The sequence below is a fragment of the Prionailurus viverrinus genome, chromosome B3, assembly GCF_022837055.1.
Source record: "Prionailurus viverrinus isolate Anna chromosome B3, UM_Priviv_1.0, whole genome shotgun sequence".
In the NCBI taxonomy this organism is placed as follows: domain Eukaryota; kingdom Metazoa; phylum Chordata; class Mammalia; order Carnivora; family Felidae; genus Prionailurus; species Prionailurus viverrinus.
Genome location: NC_062566.1, coordinates 143,340,103 through 143,357,747, shown reverse-complemented (window position 1 = coordinate 143,357,747; position 17,645 = coordinate 143,340,103). Strand labels below are relative to the sequence as shown.

General features: G+C 47.1%; 1 long non-coding RNA gene and 1 gene segment (V, D, J or C); both read left to right on the top strand.

Moving 5' to 3' along the window:
• Positions 1-17,645, top strand: part of LOC125168481 (immunoglobulin delta heavy chain-like) — a 724,259-nt gene that overhangs the window by 32,839 nt on the left and 673,775 nt on the right.
• Positions 494-16,351, top strand: LOC125168537 (uncharacterized). The gene is made up of 3 exons (XR_007153195.1): positions 494-623; positions 4,762-4,767; positions 16,340-16,351. It is a non-coding gene; the product is annotated as an uncharacterized LOC125168537 (long non-coding RNA).

Genomic DNA, 17,645 nt, shown 5'->3' with positions numbered 1-17,645 from the left:
ATCTAAGTCTGCAGTGTGATATATATGCAAGAGGACATGCAAATAGGGCCCTCTCTGTGCTGATAAAATCAGGCCATCCCGACCCTGCAGCTGGGAGAGGAGCCCCAGCTCCAGGGGTCCCAGGTGTTCCCATTCTGTGATCAGGACAGAACACAGACACCTCACCATGGAGTATGTGCTTGGCTTGGTTTTCCTTGTTGCATTTTTAAAAGGTAATTCATGACGAACGAGGGACACTGAGTCTGTGAATGGATATGAGTGAAACAGTGGATGTGTGACAGTTTCCTGACCAAGATGTCTTGCGTCTGCAGGTGTCCAGTGTGACGTGCAGCTGGTGGAGTCTGGGGGAGACATGGTGAAGCCTGGGGGGTCCCTGAGACTCACCGGTGTAGCCTCTGGATTCACCTTCAGTAGTTCCAGCATGAACTGGGTCCGCCAGGCTCCAGGAAAGGGGCTGCAGAGGGTCGCGTATATTAGTAGTATTAGGAGGTAGCACAAGCTACGCAGACTCCGTGAAGGGCCGATTCACCATCTCCAGGGACAACGCCAAGAACACGCTGTATCTGCAGATGAACAACCTGAAGACTGAGGACACGGCCACATATTACTGTGCAAGAGACAGGGTGAGGGGACCTCGCTGGGAGCCCACAGGCAAACCTCCCTGCAGGAGGGGATCAGCACCACCAGGGGGCACACACTATGCACAATTCTGCTTGGTGTTGCCAGGAGCAGGTGCAGATGGAGGTTACAGGCAGGTTTCCTGTCAGGGTCTGGGGGTTCCTGTCCACACAGCAGTTTCCCCAGGGAGCCTCTCTGGACACAGGATTCTGTGCTTACCTATGAACTATCTGAATTAGATACCTGTTGTCATAGGAAAACTGCACTAACATGCACAAAAGACACAGTTGTTTGCATTGCTTACTCTTGTCCCTCAACATGAGTGAATTACAGATTTTCTGAGGCACAACATCTGAGCCATTAGAGGAGTCCCAGATGCACTCCCTGTGCAGCCAGGACCACAGGATCCCACAGCTCCCCATTAACTTCACCCAGAGCTTGTCCCAATCAAACAACGTGACACTCCCTCCTGGCACTTGCTACTCAGGACGTTAATTGAGCTACAGCTTTATTCAATTACTCTAAACAAGAGAGAAATCATCTCCATGTATTAGTCTGCATTCTCCTGAGGAACAGAACCCAAAGCACATTGGTTTCCATGACTAAAGAGGTTGGGAAGTCCCATGATCTACTGTCACAAGCTGGAGGCCCAGGAAAACCAGTGGTGTAATATGTCTGATTCTGTACTAGGGTCTAGTCTCAGAATGTAGAGATCTGATGATATAACTCTCATAACAAGGGCCAGAGGGGACCACTGTTCCAGTTCAAACAAGCATATCGGAAGTAAAAATGAGGGAATTCTTCCTCCCTCTGCATCAGATTCTATTCAGAACCTTAATGGAATGGGTGATGCCCAGACAGGAACCATGGAAAGAAATGCCAGTCTCTTCTGGAAACACATCACAGACATCCACAGAAACAGTGGTGAATCTGGGCACCCATGATTCAGTCAAGATAACCCATAAAGTTAATCATGACAAGTCAGCTTCCTGTAAACGTGGAGCTCAAAGACTGAAGACTTGAATTTAAATTAAAAATAAGACAAGAAAATTAATACATACATATAGGAACTCTTGGGACTACCTCAAAATAGCACACATCTGCACAGTGAGGGAAAAAATCAACAAAACTAAAAGGCAACCTATGGAATGGAAGAAGATATTTGTAAATGACATATCCTCAGGGTTACTATTCAAACTATGCAAATGTTTTTAAATTATTTTCACATTATCAGTAGAGAGTGTGTCCATGCCGTTCAGCATACTGTCATGTGAGAAGCAAAATTCGTGTCTTCCACTTTTGTTTTGTGTTAGGATCTCACTGAACATGACACCAACACTCTTCACAAAACTTGAACCATACAGTACTGTTAATTACAGGGGTAATGTTGTGGAGACCCCTCTAGAACTTAATCATCTTGCATAACACAAAATCATAGCCCTTGAGATCTACTCCTCATTGCCCCACCCTCCATCCCCTGACAACTGCCATTACACTCTCCATTGTATTGTTATCAAATCCCAAATTCAGCTGAGTATTTCTGGAAAGGTCAAAGTTCAAAGTATTAGTTTTGGTGGGAAAAGAAGTTGAGCTTTATTTAGGAGGCCAGCCACCCGGAGAAAAGGCAGACTCTTCTCCAAAAGCCAACTCTGAGGGCTTCTGCCCAACCCAGGGGATTTTAAAGGACTAGACGGTACTTAAACAAGGGAGTTCCATGGTGGATACCATTTTTGATCATGTGCAGCCTCCATGGTGCAAGCTGCCAACGTAACCTCAACTCCCCTGCATCTATCTCCACCTGAGGAGAGAACCTCACAGGCATGGGAGAAGACTGCCAGAGGCCAGGAAAGAACCACAATAAGGGATTAGAGGGGAAATCCCCTGGGGCTCACACATGTTCAGCAGTACCTTCTGTTCTCACCAGATGGCATAAGAAAAAACTAAAATACAACCTTGTACTTCACCAATCATGACACAGAATTCTGGGAAATGTTTCCTCAGTAAACTCAGAGGAAGCTTCAAAACAACAACCAAAAGGATCAAATGGCTTGCAAATAAAACCCAACCAGAATAAGACATGTAAAATTACAAAGCGAGGTTTTTCAAAACGTACAAAGGTAAAATTGACAGTCTACCTCCATATCCCATGGAAGTAGGAAGCATTGGTCTCCATAATGAGGAAAAGCAGTCATCCAGAGAAAGTGACCCAGCAGCACCACAGGACGTGGAATTGGTAGAGAAGTTCAGTGTGTTATAATTGCATATCCCATATCAGAGTAGAAAGAGAAAAGATGGAATGTGTTGAATAGAGCCGTGTTTCTGGGTCCAAGTCTCTACCCATGTCCATGTGAGCACTGTTGACCATGGCCCATCTGACTCTCCCACATCCACCCCAGCTGAACTGATGAGCAGGGTCACCCAATGCCACACCCTGTGACTGTTACCTAACCCCACAGGTGGCCCTGAGGTGTACGGTGCTGGCCACCCGGTCCAGCCCTCTGTTCTGTCTGATGGTCTAGACCTGGCTTTGCTGAGGATCCTCCATTTATCCATTCTCACTGGCAGATGTCCCTGAGCAGGGGCATGAGGCTGGCAGAGGACCAGGTCACCCTGAGGGCACCCCTCTTGCTGTTTGCGCTCTGGGCATTGCTGGCTCCTGTCCAAGGTTCTCAAGGTCGTCCCTCATGGAGCTACATCTCTTCTGAGGTGGTAATTCCCAAGAAGGAGTTGCACCACGGCAAGGGCGTTCAGATGCCTGGATGGCTGTCCTATAGCCTGCGTTTTGGGGGCAAGAGCCATGTTATCCACATGAGGCACAAGAAACTCTTTTGGTCCAGACATTTGCTGATGATGACTCAGGATGATCAGGGAGCCTTGCAGATGGACTACCCCTTCATCCCTCCAGACTGTTACTACCTCGGCTACCTGGAGGAGATTCCTCTTTCCATGGTCACCATGGACACGTGCTATGGGGGCCTTGAAGGTATCATGAAGTTGGATGACCCTGCCTATGAAATCAGACCCCTTAGCGATTCCCAACGGTTTGAACACGTTGTTTCTCAGATAGTGGCAGACACCAATGCAACGGGACCTACTTATAACCTGGGATATAAGGGGGATAGGAACCCCCTGTTCTCTCAAGCAAATATCAGTGCAGCCCCCAGGATCTCTAGTAAGTTGTATTCATCCCATCATGGAATGTTGAAAGGACTTGTTCTCGGTTCCAAAACAATGTATAGTGTGTTCAACAACGTGTCAAAATGTGCCCGATTCCTCATAAGGCTTGTTAGTTTGACTGACTCAATGCTTCAAGGTATTGATGTAAGGCACTATATTTCCTCCATGGTCATTTATAATCTGGAAGATCCAGTTGTCTTGAACAATTTTCAGGTGCCAGGGAGTCCGATTCATATCTACTTTCAAAGACACTTGTTTGTTGCTTTTAAACCACATACAGCTTTACTTATGAACAAAGATGCACCACATGAACTTCAGTTTCAGCCAGCCACGTATGCGGTATGCGGATCAAAATCCATCATCTCGCTTGCTTGTCTAGGCAGACATTTTTTATTGTTGTCTGTGTTAGTAGCCCAAAAAATTGCAAAATCTATTGGTATTTTTTATGACAATAAGTTTTGTGCATGCCAGAGGAGGTCTACCTGCATTATGAATCAATACCCTATTATGACAGATTCTTTCAGTAACTGTTCCTTCGTTCATATGCAGCATGTAGTGGTGAATAATTTTTGTGAGTGCATATTTGACTCAGGACTTTCCTATTTTGCCTTGTGTCATGCGCCCAAGATCCTTGACCATTTCCAACCTGGAGGACAGGCGCTTGACAACACAATCTAAGAAGCTCTTCATGAAGGACCACTCTGATCTTAAGTCTGTGCCATTACATTCACAGGGGGGGAACAGGACGACATAGGTTCCTGTCCACGTGACAAGAACCTGATCTCAGGACCCACTGAGGAGTCTCCACTGTGGAGACTTCTGGTGGAGGAGGGCCCGCGTCCACACCGACCAGAACTGGTTTCATCAGGACCCGCTGTGAAGGATTCAAGAGGACTAGGGCCCACGTCCAAACCCAGAAGTACCTGGTCTCCACAAGACCCCCTGTGGAGGATTCGGGAGGACTAGGGGTGTGTCCATGCTGACAAGAACCGGCTTCATCAGGACCCGCTGTGGGGGATTCAGAGGACGAAGTACCAGGTCCAAACCGACAAGAATCCAGTCTCTACAGGACCCGCTGTGGAGCCTTGGGGTGGACTAGGGCCCACATCCGAACCAACAAGAAACCGGTCTCCTCAGGATCCATTGTGGAGACTTCGGGCGGACAAGGTCCGGTGTCCACACCAACAAGAATCCGGCTTTTCAGGACCCGCTGTGGAAGATTCGGGAGGACCTGGGCCTGCGTCCACACGGACAAGAACACAGTCTCCTCAGGACCCGCTGTGGAGACTTCGAGGAGACGAGGGCCCGTGTCCACACCAACAAGAACCCGGTTTCGTCAGAACCCGCTGTGGAGGATTCGGGAGGACCTGGGCCTGCGTCCACACAGACAAGAACCCAGTCTCCTCAGGACCCGCTGTGGAGACTTCGGGGAGACGAGGGCCCGTGTCCACACCAACAAGAACCCGGCTTCATCTGGACCTGCTGTGGAGGATTCAGGAGGACCTGGGCCTGCGTCCACACAGACAAGAACCCAGTCTCCTCAGGACCCACTTTGGAGGATTCAGGGGGACGTGGCCCCGCGTCCACACTGAGAAGAACCCGGTCTCCATAGGACCTGCTGAGGATTCGGGAAAACGAGGGCCCGTGTCCAAACCGACAAGAACCCGGTCTCCTCAGGACCCGCTGTGGAGACTTTGGGGAGACGAGAGCCCGTGTCCACACCGACAAGAACCCGGTTTCGTCAGAACCCACTGTGGAGGATTCGGGAGGACCTGGGCCTGCGTCCACACAGACAAGAACCCAGGGTCCCCAGGACCCGCTGTGGAGGATTCAGGGGGATGTGGCCCCACGTCACTGACAAGAACCCGGTTTCGTCAGGACCTGCTGTGCAGGATTCAGGGGGACGTGGCCCCGCGTCCACACGGACAAGAACCCGGTCACCTCAGGACCCACTGTGGAGAATTCAGGGGGACGTGGCTCCACGTCCACACAGACAAGAACCCGGTGTCCTCAGGACCCGCTGTGGAGACTTCCGGTGGACGAGTGCCCACGTCCACACGGACGAGAATCGGTCTCCTCAGGACCCACTGTAGAGGATTCAGGGGGACGTGGCCCTGGTCCACACTGGGGGACGTGGCCCTGCGTCCACACGGACAACAACCCGGTCTCCTCAGAACCCAATGTGGAGACTTCGGGGAGACGAGGGCCCGTGACCACACCGACAAGAACCCGGTTTCGTCAGAACCCGCTGTGGAGGATTCGGGAGGACCTGGGCCTGCGTCCACACAGACAAGAATCCGGTCTCCTCAGGACCTGCTATGGAGACTTCGGGGAAACGAGGGCCCGTGACCACACCGACAAGAACCCGGTTTCGTCAGAACCCGCTGTGGAGGATTCGGGAGGACCTGGGCCTGCGTCCACACAGACAAGAATCCGGTCTCCTCAGGACCTGCTATGGAGACTTCGGGGAAACGAGGGCCCGTGTCCACACCGACAAGAACCCGGTCTCCTCACGACCCGCTGTGGAGACTTCTGGTGGACGAGTGTCCACGTCCACACGGACAAGAAACCGGTCTCCTCAGGTCCCGCTGTGGAGGATTCAGGGGAACGTGGCCCCGCGTCCACACAGACAAGAACCCGGTGTACTCACGACCCGCTGTGGAGGATTCACGGGCACATGGCCCCGCGTCCACACGGACAAGAACCCGGCTCCTCAGGACCCGCTGTGGAGGATTCAGGGGCACGTGGCCCCGCGTCCACACGGACAAGAACCCGGTCTCCTCACGTCCCGCCAAGGCAGGAGCAGGTGAGGAGAAAGCCAGGCCCCGGGAGGAGGAGCTTCCGGAACCTGGAGGCTGAGGGCGGCGGTGTTCCCCAGACCCTGGGGGGAAAGGACCCTGCGCGGCGTCGTGCGCGGTGACACCGTGTCCCCCGCGGGGCTTACCTCACCGGCGCCGGGCGGCGGGGCCGCGCGGCCGTGTTCCTGCTCCGCGCCCACTCGGTTCCCGCCGCTTCCTCATGCGGTTCGCGGTCCAGGAGCGGGGTCCCCTGGCGGAGCTTGCACTCCCGCCGCTCTGGCCTCGCGGGTCCCTTCAGCCTCCGCGCGGGGCGGCGTGTCCCTCCCGAGTCTGCGACGGCGCCGTGGGGAGTTCGGTGCGACACCCCGGAGCTGCAGGTCGCTCCGGGCAGGACAGACGTGCTCACGGGGTCGGTTCCTCCGCGGCCAGGAGCACAGAGCCGCTCTCCGCCCCCGTGCGTCTTCCTCCGTTTCTGTCCCCAGCGCCCTGTCCTGGGACAGCAGGCCTGCCACCTCCTTGCTCAGATTTCCTCTGGGGCACGTCGTTCCTTCTGCGGCGGTTGTAAATGGCACCGTCTCCTCCTTTCTCTTTCCGACGGGTCGTCAGGAGCGTGCAGACGTGCACGTGGTGTGTGCGCGCTGATCTCCTATCCCGCGAGTGTCCTCGTTTATCCTTCCGTTGCCCTTGGAAACAACGCCGCCAGTTACGCTACCAGCAAAAGTGGGTTTATTCAGGAGTAGCGGAGAATTGCCATCCGGGCCCAGCAAGCTGTGGCAGAACCGCGGCCGGGTGGGGGCACACGGAGAGGAACGCTGTTTCCGGAGAAGAGGAAGTTGGGAGGGTGGTTTTGAAGCGAGGTCCACAGGAGGAAAGCAGGGCTGCAGGGCGAGCAGGCGCCTCCCAGGCCGGCTGCAGGCGCGGTGGGTTTCCTGTAGGGGCCGCAGGGCACAGCTCCCCCTGGCGGGGCCTGAGCCTGGGGCTTCTCTCCGCGGAGGGTTCTGATCTTGGGTCTGTAGCGGTGGGTTGTTCCGGAGCCTGACCCTGGGTGCTGGGCTCCGCCTTCCAGCCTCCCCTCCCCGCCTCCCGAGTCCGAGTCCACTTCCGTGAGATGTCCCTTCATTGGTTTTCGCAGTTCTAACAGCTTATTCGTGGCGTCTTGTGGACAACCGGAATTCCAAATCCCACTGCTTCCGCTGCACCCAAGACACGTGGCCACCAATTGAACCCTCCCACGTGCCTCTGGCTCACGTGCCGCCTCCTGCAGGGCCCGTGGCCTCTCAGCCTGGGTGAGCTGGGTCTGGGCGTGGGCCTACGTCACAGCGTTTGACCCCTCTCTTGCCTCTGTCATGCGGGGCTGACACGGTTGTTTGGAGGAGTACTTTACTCTGTGATTTCAGACGTGCAGTGAACGTGTCACAGCAGCGCAAATATACTTTACCTGGACGCTCGTTTCTTTACCGCGTTTGCCACTTCACATGAGATACTTTGGTGCGTTTTAACCCAAACGGGACGCCCTCCCGAGAAACCACCACAGAACCCCAAATGAGGAAATCCCTGCGTTTCCACATTAGAACCCAGACCACAGTGAAATGTCTTTTCCCATTCTGATCTGGTTTCTTTTGGGGAAGTGCTACGGAGACGGTCCCCTATCTGTGTAACCTGGGGGGATTTAAAGAGCAAGGTGGTTCCTGGGGCGCCTGGGGTCTCAGTCTGCTAAAGGCCTAGTTCACTTCAGGTCATGATCTCCAATTGATGGGTTCCAGCACCTGCTTTGTGCTCTGTGCTAACAGCTCAGAGCCTGCAGATTGCTTCAGATTGTGTGTCTCCCTCTTGCTCTGCCCCTCCCGCTATCATGACCTGTCTCTGTCTCTCTTTTTCAACAATAAATAATAAATGTTAAAAAAAAAAAAAAAAGAGCAAGATGGTTCCTGAGTGGCCTTTTTGGATGGCTTCTGTCACTGAGGATGTTTTCTGCATTCACCCATGTGTGACGTGTATCAGTCCTTCATTTTTAAATTCTGATTAAATGTACGTAACATAACATTTACCACGTAAGTCACTTTAGGCATACAGTTGTCTGGCATTAACTGCATTCACACTGTTGTACATCCATCTCCAGAACGTTGTCATGTTCCCTGAGGGAAACTCTATATCTGTAAAACCCTAAATCCCAATTCCCCTTTCCCCTCGGCCCCTACAGCCACATTCTACTTGGTGTCTCTGAGTATGACATTTCTGGACACCTCACTTAAGTGGAACCATACTGTATTTTCCTTCTGTCACTGGCTCATTTCACTCAGCATAATGACTGCCAAATTCAGTCGGTGTGCTACTGTGTGTCAGAACTCTCTTCCTTTTTAAGGCTGAATCATATTCCATATTGTATATACTACATTTTGTTTATTTAGTCATCTGTGAATAGTTACTTGGGTTGCTTCCATCTTTTGGCTGTTGTGAAGAAGCGGCTATGAATACGGGAACATGAATACCTGCTCAAGGCTTTGCTTTAAATTTCCAGATGTAAGTGCAGATGTGGAGTTCTGTGATAGCTTTCTGAGAAACCAGTATTTTCTACAGCCACAACATTTTACTCTATTTCTTTGTATGACAGAATAGTATTCCTGTTTAAGGGTCTGCCCCAGGTTGTTTATCCATACACACACCAATAAGCATTTGCATAGTTTCTACAATTTGGCTATTGTGAACAGTGCTGCTATGTATGTGCACATGCACTTTGTTTAAACAACTGTTTTCAATTCTTCGAGATATACATCTAGGAGTAGTATTGTTGGGCCATATGGCAATTCTATGTTTTTATCTTTTTTTTTGGGGGGGGGGGAATTGCCAAACTATTTTACACATAGTCTCCACCATTTTACATTTCCACAAGCAAGGTTGAAGGGTTCCAATTTCTCAACATCTTGACCAACATTTGTTATTTTGTAGTTGTATTGATTAGAGCATTTTTAGTGCGTGTAAAAGGGTATCTCACTGTGGTTTAAATCTTCATTTCCATAAGGACTATGATGTTTAATATCTTTTCAAGTGGTATTCACCATTTGTATGATTGCACTGGGGAAAGATATAGCCAAACTCTTTGTCCATATTAAAAATTGGGTTGTCGGGGCGCCTGGGTGGCGCAGTCGGTTAAGCATCTGACTTCAGCCAGGTCACGATCTCGCGGTCCGTGAGTTCGAGCCCCGCGTCAGGCTCTGGGCTGATGGCTCAGAGCCTGGAGCCTGTTTCCGATTCTGTGTCTCCCTCTCTCTCTGCCCCTCCCCCGTTCATGCTCTGTCTGTCTCTGTCTCAAAAATTAATAAACATTAAAAAAATTAAAAAAAAAAAAAAAAAAAAAAAAAAAAATTGGGTTGTCTTTTTGTTGATGAGTTGTAAAAACTGTTTATACATTCTGCATAACAGGCTCTTACCAGACAAATACTGTGCAAATATTGTCTTCCATTAGGCTTTGTCTTTTCACTTTGGGGATATCATGTTCTGGTATACAAAGGTTTCTAATGTTGAGAAAACTAAATTTATCTACTTTTTCTTTCCTTGCTTGTGCTTTGGTGTCATCTCTAACAGCATTGCTAAACCCAATGGTCATGAAGATTTATCTCGATATATTGCTTCCAGAGGTCAAAATTTTACATTTAAACTCTTGATCCATTTTGATTTGATCTTTGTATATGGTGTGAGGTATATGTCAAAATTCAGTTGACCAAAGATGAAGGGGCTTATTTCTGGGTTCTCCATTAAATCTCACTGACCTGTACGTATCTTTATTTTTGTAATGTTTATTTATTTTTGAGACAGAGAACACGCGAGGCCCAGAGAGAAAGGGAGAGATAGGAAACTGATTGTTGTGCAAAGGAAAGGGTTTGGATAGACCTGAGAATGATACATTTCTTTGACCTGTGGTTACTCAGTTGTCCTGTAACTTGATTATGTTCATCTAAACTCATAGAATCTTATAATAAACATGGTCAATTACCATATTTAAGTTACTTCTGTAAATATATCATTACTTTCATTACTAGATAAAATTTTATAAAATTATTTCTATAAATAATTATGTCTTCACACTCAGTATTGTGTTCCTCCTTAGCTTGGTGGTTGTCTGATGACCACATAGAGTAGATAGATAGGATGGACCAGTTTTGTAGGGGGGACAGATTTAGTTCAGTTCATGAAAGTGACCGTTTCTAATGCAAGACTGTAGGGCCAAGGGGCTGGGATGGGGTGCAAAATAATAACATCATGGGAATGAACTTGAGGCTTGTGGAGAGAGTCTGTCATGTTTTATCTATACAGTTCATTCCTCAATGTGAAGTATTATTAGGAGACCTGCCAACCTAACAAACTGTTGTTAAATCCACAGGAAATAAAGTAGGCTGGCAGGTGGTGGATGCAGGGATGGAGCCTGGTGGGCAGAAGCCTGGTGGTTGAGCAAGGCCCTGGAAGGAGCTGTAAATGTTAGGCTAGAGGGACGATGGTCCAGATCCAGGACAGAGCTCTTGTCCCTGCACATCCCAGAGCTCAGGACATCCTGGGAAGGGAGACCCTGGGAACAAATGGGAATGGAAGCCAAAGCCCCAGAGGGAGGAGAAATCTACAAGCAAGCATGTGCTACCCCATGTGAAAGCTGTATTCAGAAAATATTGAAGTCATAATTATTTCTTTTGTATATCTAAAGTTGGTGTCAAATATTCTTTTCCGTATGAAATTATGGTCTTTTAAAAAATATTGCCAATAGTGGGTAATTTCATTCAAATACATTCATAATGATGTGAATCCTCTAAAATGACTTTAATATAACAAAATTATCTATTATCTATCTATCATCTATCTACCCTCTATCATCCATCACCTATCCACTTATCATCTGTCTACTATCTAGCATTCTGATCTCTATTTGAAGTCTATTCAGCTAAGTCAGCATTTATCCTCTTGGCACATGCCTTCAGGACTATGAACACATTTTCTACAATTTCTTTAGGCTCCGGATTTTTTTTTTATTTTTTTATTTTTATTTTTTAAAAAAAATTTTAACGTTTATTTATTTTTGAGACAGAGAGAGACAGAGCATGAATGCGGAGGGTCAGAGAGAGAGGGAGACACAGAATTGGAAACAGGCTCCAGGCTCCGAGCTGTCAGCACAGAGCCCGACGCGGGGCTCGAACTCACAGACCGCGAGATCATGACCTGAGCCGAAGTCGGACGCTTAACCAACTGAGCCACCCGGGCGCCCCGGCTCCGGATTTTTAGATTCCAATGATGTCCAGGTCAGCCAATCCATTTTCATTAATGTGGTTGTTTTAGTGCCATTAACTTTTTACCTCAGATACTGATGGTCTCTGTGCCATATCAGTGAACAGTCCCCAACTTTTCTGTGAAATCTGTGCCTCCTCCCTGAGTTAACAGCCCCTTGTGTTGGATGGGGATTTCTCAGGAGATGAAGACACCAGCCATGCATGGGAATCATATCTGCAGGTGACAGAAAGGTATCCATGTCTTGGTGTCTGTGCACTTAAAGATGTCGGCACTGCTTCCAAGCTTTGCAGATGACTGAGGAAGCAAACCCCATCAGCAGAGAACCATCAAGATCAGAAGTCTCCAGGTGTGCCCATGCTTTGCAGGTAGTTGTCAGGTGAGGTTAATACATCAGTGTGGAAACTAAAAGAAATGTGATCCTGGGAACAAGTGTCCTTTGCTTGTTGTATTTACACCAGACTGGACATCAGTATAGATTTTTCCTATGCAGTTATGTGAGGAATGACTGTTAAAATTGAATGTATTTAAAGACTTGATTTGGAAAGTTTTCTGGAGAAAATATGGATCCCTTCAAATATCTTTTGGACAGATAGAGTATAGTGAATTGTGATCCACTCATTTGTTCACTATCTGATCAGAAAGGTGAGGCCATCACTTGACCTGCTTCCAACACAATTCTTAGACCAAGTGCTGCCTTGACCAAGGACCAACAAGCCTGCGGATCCACAAAGAGATGCCCACAGGTGGACCTGGAAGGACAAGGGGAACCTGACTCAATTTTTGTCCACTTATAAGGACATGCTCCCTCCCACACAGGCAAACTTCTCAAGATCTAAAGTAAACTCCAATATCAGGGTGTGGGAGCCCACAGCTCTCTCCCAGAGAGGGCTGAAGTCCCTAAGGAAGGCAGAACTGTATTCGAGAAACAGAAGAGACTGTAGGGCCTTCCTTGTGCCTGGTGAGGCCTGGTGAGAGGTCCCAAAGGTGAGGGTTTCAGATATCAGATGTGGGATGATGGGAATGGTTGTGACTGCTGGTGACTGGCCCAGGCTGAGTCTCCTTGTCCCCAGGGGTCCTGTCCCAGATGCAGCTCCAGGGTTCACAACCAACTGGTGAGTGCCTTGCACACCCTGAACCTCGCTGGAAGCATCTTGGGATTCTCCATCTCAACCAGTAATTTCTGGTGGAATTGGATCCACCGACCCCAGCAGAGTGGATGCAGTGGATGGTTCACATACTATCATATATTCTATATCACATACTAGGGTCCAGACCACAAGAGCCACATGTCCATCAGTTAGGCAGTCTGTTAGGCAAGAGGAAGAGGGATAAAGCAGGTGCTGGCCACACCCTTGGAGGTTCCCCCAGGATTATAAGCCACACAATCAGAACCGCCTCTAAGGGTGAACAGGACAGGCTAGGCCTAGCCACAGAGCGGGCTCAAACACCACAAAGGACTTCTGAGAGCTGAGCATGGGCCCAAAAATTGCAATTTGCCCTTAGGTTACCTAAAAGTCACGAGGGGGCATTCAGGACACCAGGGGTAACTGAGATCTCCTGGGGTGCTCAGGGTAACAGGGGGAGCAGAGGACACAAGGGTTGCTGAGTTCTGCACTGAGCACTCAGACCTCCAGGGGGATGCTCAGGTCTCCATGGGGCATTGAGGCCACTAGTTGCCACTCAGTTCACCTGGGGGCACTCAGGTCATCAGGAACACACAGGACACCAGGAGCCACGTAGGTAATCTGGGGGTTCACACGTCTCCAGGGGGCACCCAAGATCTCAGAATTCATACCCGGAACCAGTGTTTCAGGGTCAGGTTTCCTGTGAAGCATCTTTCTCATCATGCCCTGCAAGCTTCATCCTGACCAGTAAACAGTACACACTGTTTCCTAAACCATTTACAAACACAGACGTCTTCTAACATTTAGAGTGAACAGTCATATAGCAGTGCCGACCTTGACAGAGACCAAGCTTGGGGATAAATCAACTCATATACAGACCTGTGCCTCACAAGTACACGGGCCACCATTTAAAATACATGTAAGTGATTTTCAAACGGAGGAGACTGACTCATTCAAGTGATCTAAATTTAATATATTTGAGCAGCTCCTCTCTCTTTTGATTTTCCTTAAGGTTTTCTTTGATGCCCATGAAGAGAGACCATGAGGAAAGACCCTTGTGGTTGTCGCAACCCCACAGCGTCTTCATCAACTCCATGACTTTCTCTCAAGATTCTCAGTATATACACGTTCCTGAGAGAAGAGAGTCGTTTCTACCCCTCACTCCTTTTGTTCTCCATCCAGTTCAGGAAACCAGAGACAACCAGTGGGGAGGCACACTGAGTCAAGTCTTACAAATCGGTCAGCCTGGGGTCCATTCTACTTAAGTAGTTAAGGAATCATCCACTGGATCCACCTGTCTCTGCACCTGCCTCTCCACAGAACATGAGGCCCAGACCTTCCTCACACTCAGCTGGACATGAAGTCAACTGTACGGGAGCAGATTAGGAACTCAGTTTAGTGGGTTATTTCACTGCAGTTTTCTATAGTAGCTACACTATGTTGCTCTCCAATCAAGTGAATTCTACGATTGCCTTTTCTCCACATCCTCAGCAACACTTGAGATGTTCTGGTTGTGTTTGCCTTATTTTATAATAGCCTTACTAACAGGTGTGAGGTGATATCTAAGTGGATGGGGGTGGAATTCTCTGATGATTAGTGATGATGAACATCAAGTCATATGCTGGATGGACATTTTTTCAACCTTAATAGCAAAATGGATATTTACATGCTTGACCCAAATTTTAATCAGGTGATGTGTTTATTGTTATGATTATAATTGTGATTTTTGCTATTGATGTTAGCTAACAATTATAAATGTCTATGCACTGAATATGGTAGCACCCAAATATATAAAATAATTACAAACATAAGCAACCTTATTGATAAGAATGTGATCACTGCAGGGGACTTTAACACCCCACATACAACAATGGATAGATCATCTAGACACAGGATCAATAAAGAAACAAGGGCCCTGAATGATACATTGGATCAGATGGACTTAACAGATATATTTAGAACTCTGCATCCCAAAGCAACAGAATATACTTTCTTCTCGAGTGCACATGGAACATTCTCCAAGATAGATCACATACTGGGTCAGAAAACAGCCCTTCCTAAGTACAAAAGATCTCAGATCATACTATGCACAGTTTCAGACCAAAATGCTATGAAACTTGAAATCAACCACAGGAAAAAGCCTGGAACACTTCCAAAAGCATGGAGGTTAAAGAACACCCTACAAAAGAATGAATGGGTCACCCAGGCAATTAGAGAAGAAATTAAAAAATATATGGAAACAAATGAAAATGAAAATACAACACTCCAGGGGGGCCTAGGTGGCTCAGTCGGTTGAGATTCCAACTTCGGCTCAGGTCACAATTTCCCAGCTTGTGAGTCCGAGTCCCACGTCTGGGTCTGTGCTGACAGCTCAGAGTCTGGAGCCTGCTTTAGATTCTGTGCCTCCCTGTCTCTCTGCCCCTAACCCACTCGCATTCTGCCGCTGTCTCCCTCAAAAATAAATAAACATTAAAAAAAAAAAAGAAAATACAACAATCCAAATGCTTTGGGATGCAGCAAAGGCAGTCCTGAGAGGAAAATACATTGTAATCCAATCCTATCTCAAGAAACAAGAAAAATCCCAAATACAAAATCTAACAGCACACCTAAAGGAAATAGAAGCAGAACAGCAAGGACACCCTAAACCCAGCAGAAGAAGAGAAATAATAAAGATCAGAGCGGAAATAAACAATATAGAATCTAAAAAACTGAAGAGCATACCAATGAAACCAAGAGTTGGTTTTTTGAAAAAATAAACAAAATTGATAAACCTCTAGCCAGCCTTCTCAATAAGAAAAGGGATAGATAAAAATAGATAAAATCATGAATGAAAATGGAATTGTTACAACCAAACCCTTAGAAATACAAGCAATTCTCAGGGAATACTATGAAAAATTATATGCCAACAAACTGGACAACTTGGAAGAAATGGACAAATTCCTAAGCACCCACACACGGCCAAAACTCAAACAGGAAGAAACAGAAAATTTGAACAGACCCATAACCAGTGAAGAAATTGAATCAGTCATTAAAAATCTCCCAACAAAGAGTCCAGGACCAGATGGTTTCCCTGGGGAATTCTACCAGACATTTAAAGCAGAGATAATACCTCTAGTTCTCAAGCTGTTCCAAAAAATAGAAAGGGAAGGAAAACTTCCAGACTCATTCTATGAAGCCAGTATTACTTTGATTCCTAAACCCGACAAAGACCCTACAACAAAGACAACTACAGCCCAATATCCCTGATGAATATGGATGTAAATATTCTCAATAAGATATTAGCAAATCGAATTCAACAGCATATAAAAATAATTATTCACCATGATCAACGGGTTCATTCCTGGGCTGCAGGCCTGGTTCAACATTCGCAAATCAATCAGTGTGATACATCACATTGATATAGGAAAAGATAAGAAGCATAGGATCTTGTCAACTGATGCAGAGAAAGCATTTGACAAAATTCAGCATCCTTTCTTAATAAAAACCCTCAAGACACTCGGGATAGAAGGAACACACTTGAACATCATAAAAGCCATTTATGGAAACCCCACAGCTAATATCATCCTCAATGGGGAAAAATTGAGATATTTCCACCTGAGATCAGGAACACGACAGGAATGTTCACTCTGACTGCTGTTGTTTAACATAGTGTTGGAAGTTCTAGCATCGGCAATCAGACAACAAAAGGAAATCAAAGGTATGAAAATTGGCAAAGATGAAGTCAGCTTTCACTTATTGCAGATGACATGATACTACACATGGAAAACCCAATAGACTCCACCAAAAGTCAGCTAGAACTCATACATGACATCAGAAAAGTCGCAAGATACAAAAGCAATGTACAGAAATCAGTTACATTCTTATACACTAAAAATGAAGCAACAGACAGACCAATGAAGAAACTGATCCCATTCACAATGGCACCAAGATTCATAAAATACCTAAGAATAAACCTAACCAAAGATGTAAAAGATCTGTATGCTGAAAACTATAGAAAGCTTATGAAGGAAACTGAAGAAGATGCAAAGAAATGAAAAAACATTCCATGCCCATGGATTGGGAGAAAAATATTGTTAAAATGTCAATACTACCCAAATCAATCTACACAATCGAAATTGCAATCCCAATCAAAATTGCACCAGCATTCTTCTCGAAGCTAGAGCAAGCAATCCTAAAACTTGTATGGAACCACAAAAGACCCAGAATAGCCAAATATTAAAGAAGAAGACCAAAGCGGGAGGCATCACAATCCCAGACTTTAGCCTCTACTACAAAGCTGTCATCATCAAGACAGCATGGTATTGGCACAAAAACAGACACATAGACCAATGGAATAGAATAGAGACTCCGGAATTGGACCCACAAATGTATGGCCAACTCATCTTTGACAAAGCAGGAAAGAATATCCAATGGAAAAAAGACAGTCTCTTTAACAAATGGTGCTGGGAGAACTGGACAGCAACATGCAGAAGAATTAATCTAGACCAGTTTCTTACACCATTCACAAAAATAATCTCAAAACATATAAAGGACCTGAATGTGAGACAGGAAACCACCAAAACCCTAGAGGAGAGAGCAGGAAATAACCTCTCTGACTTCGGCCACAGCAAATTCTTACTTGACACATCTCCAGAGGCAAGGTAATCAAGAAGCAAAA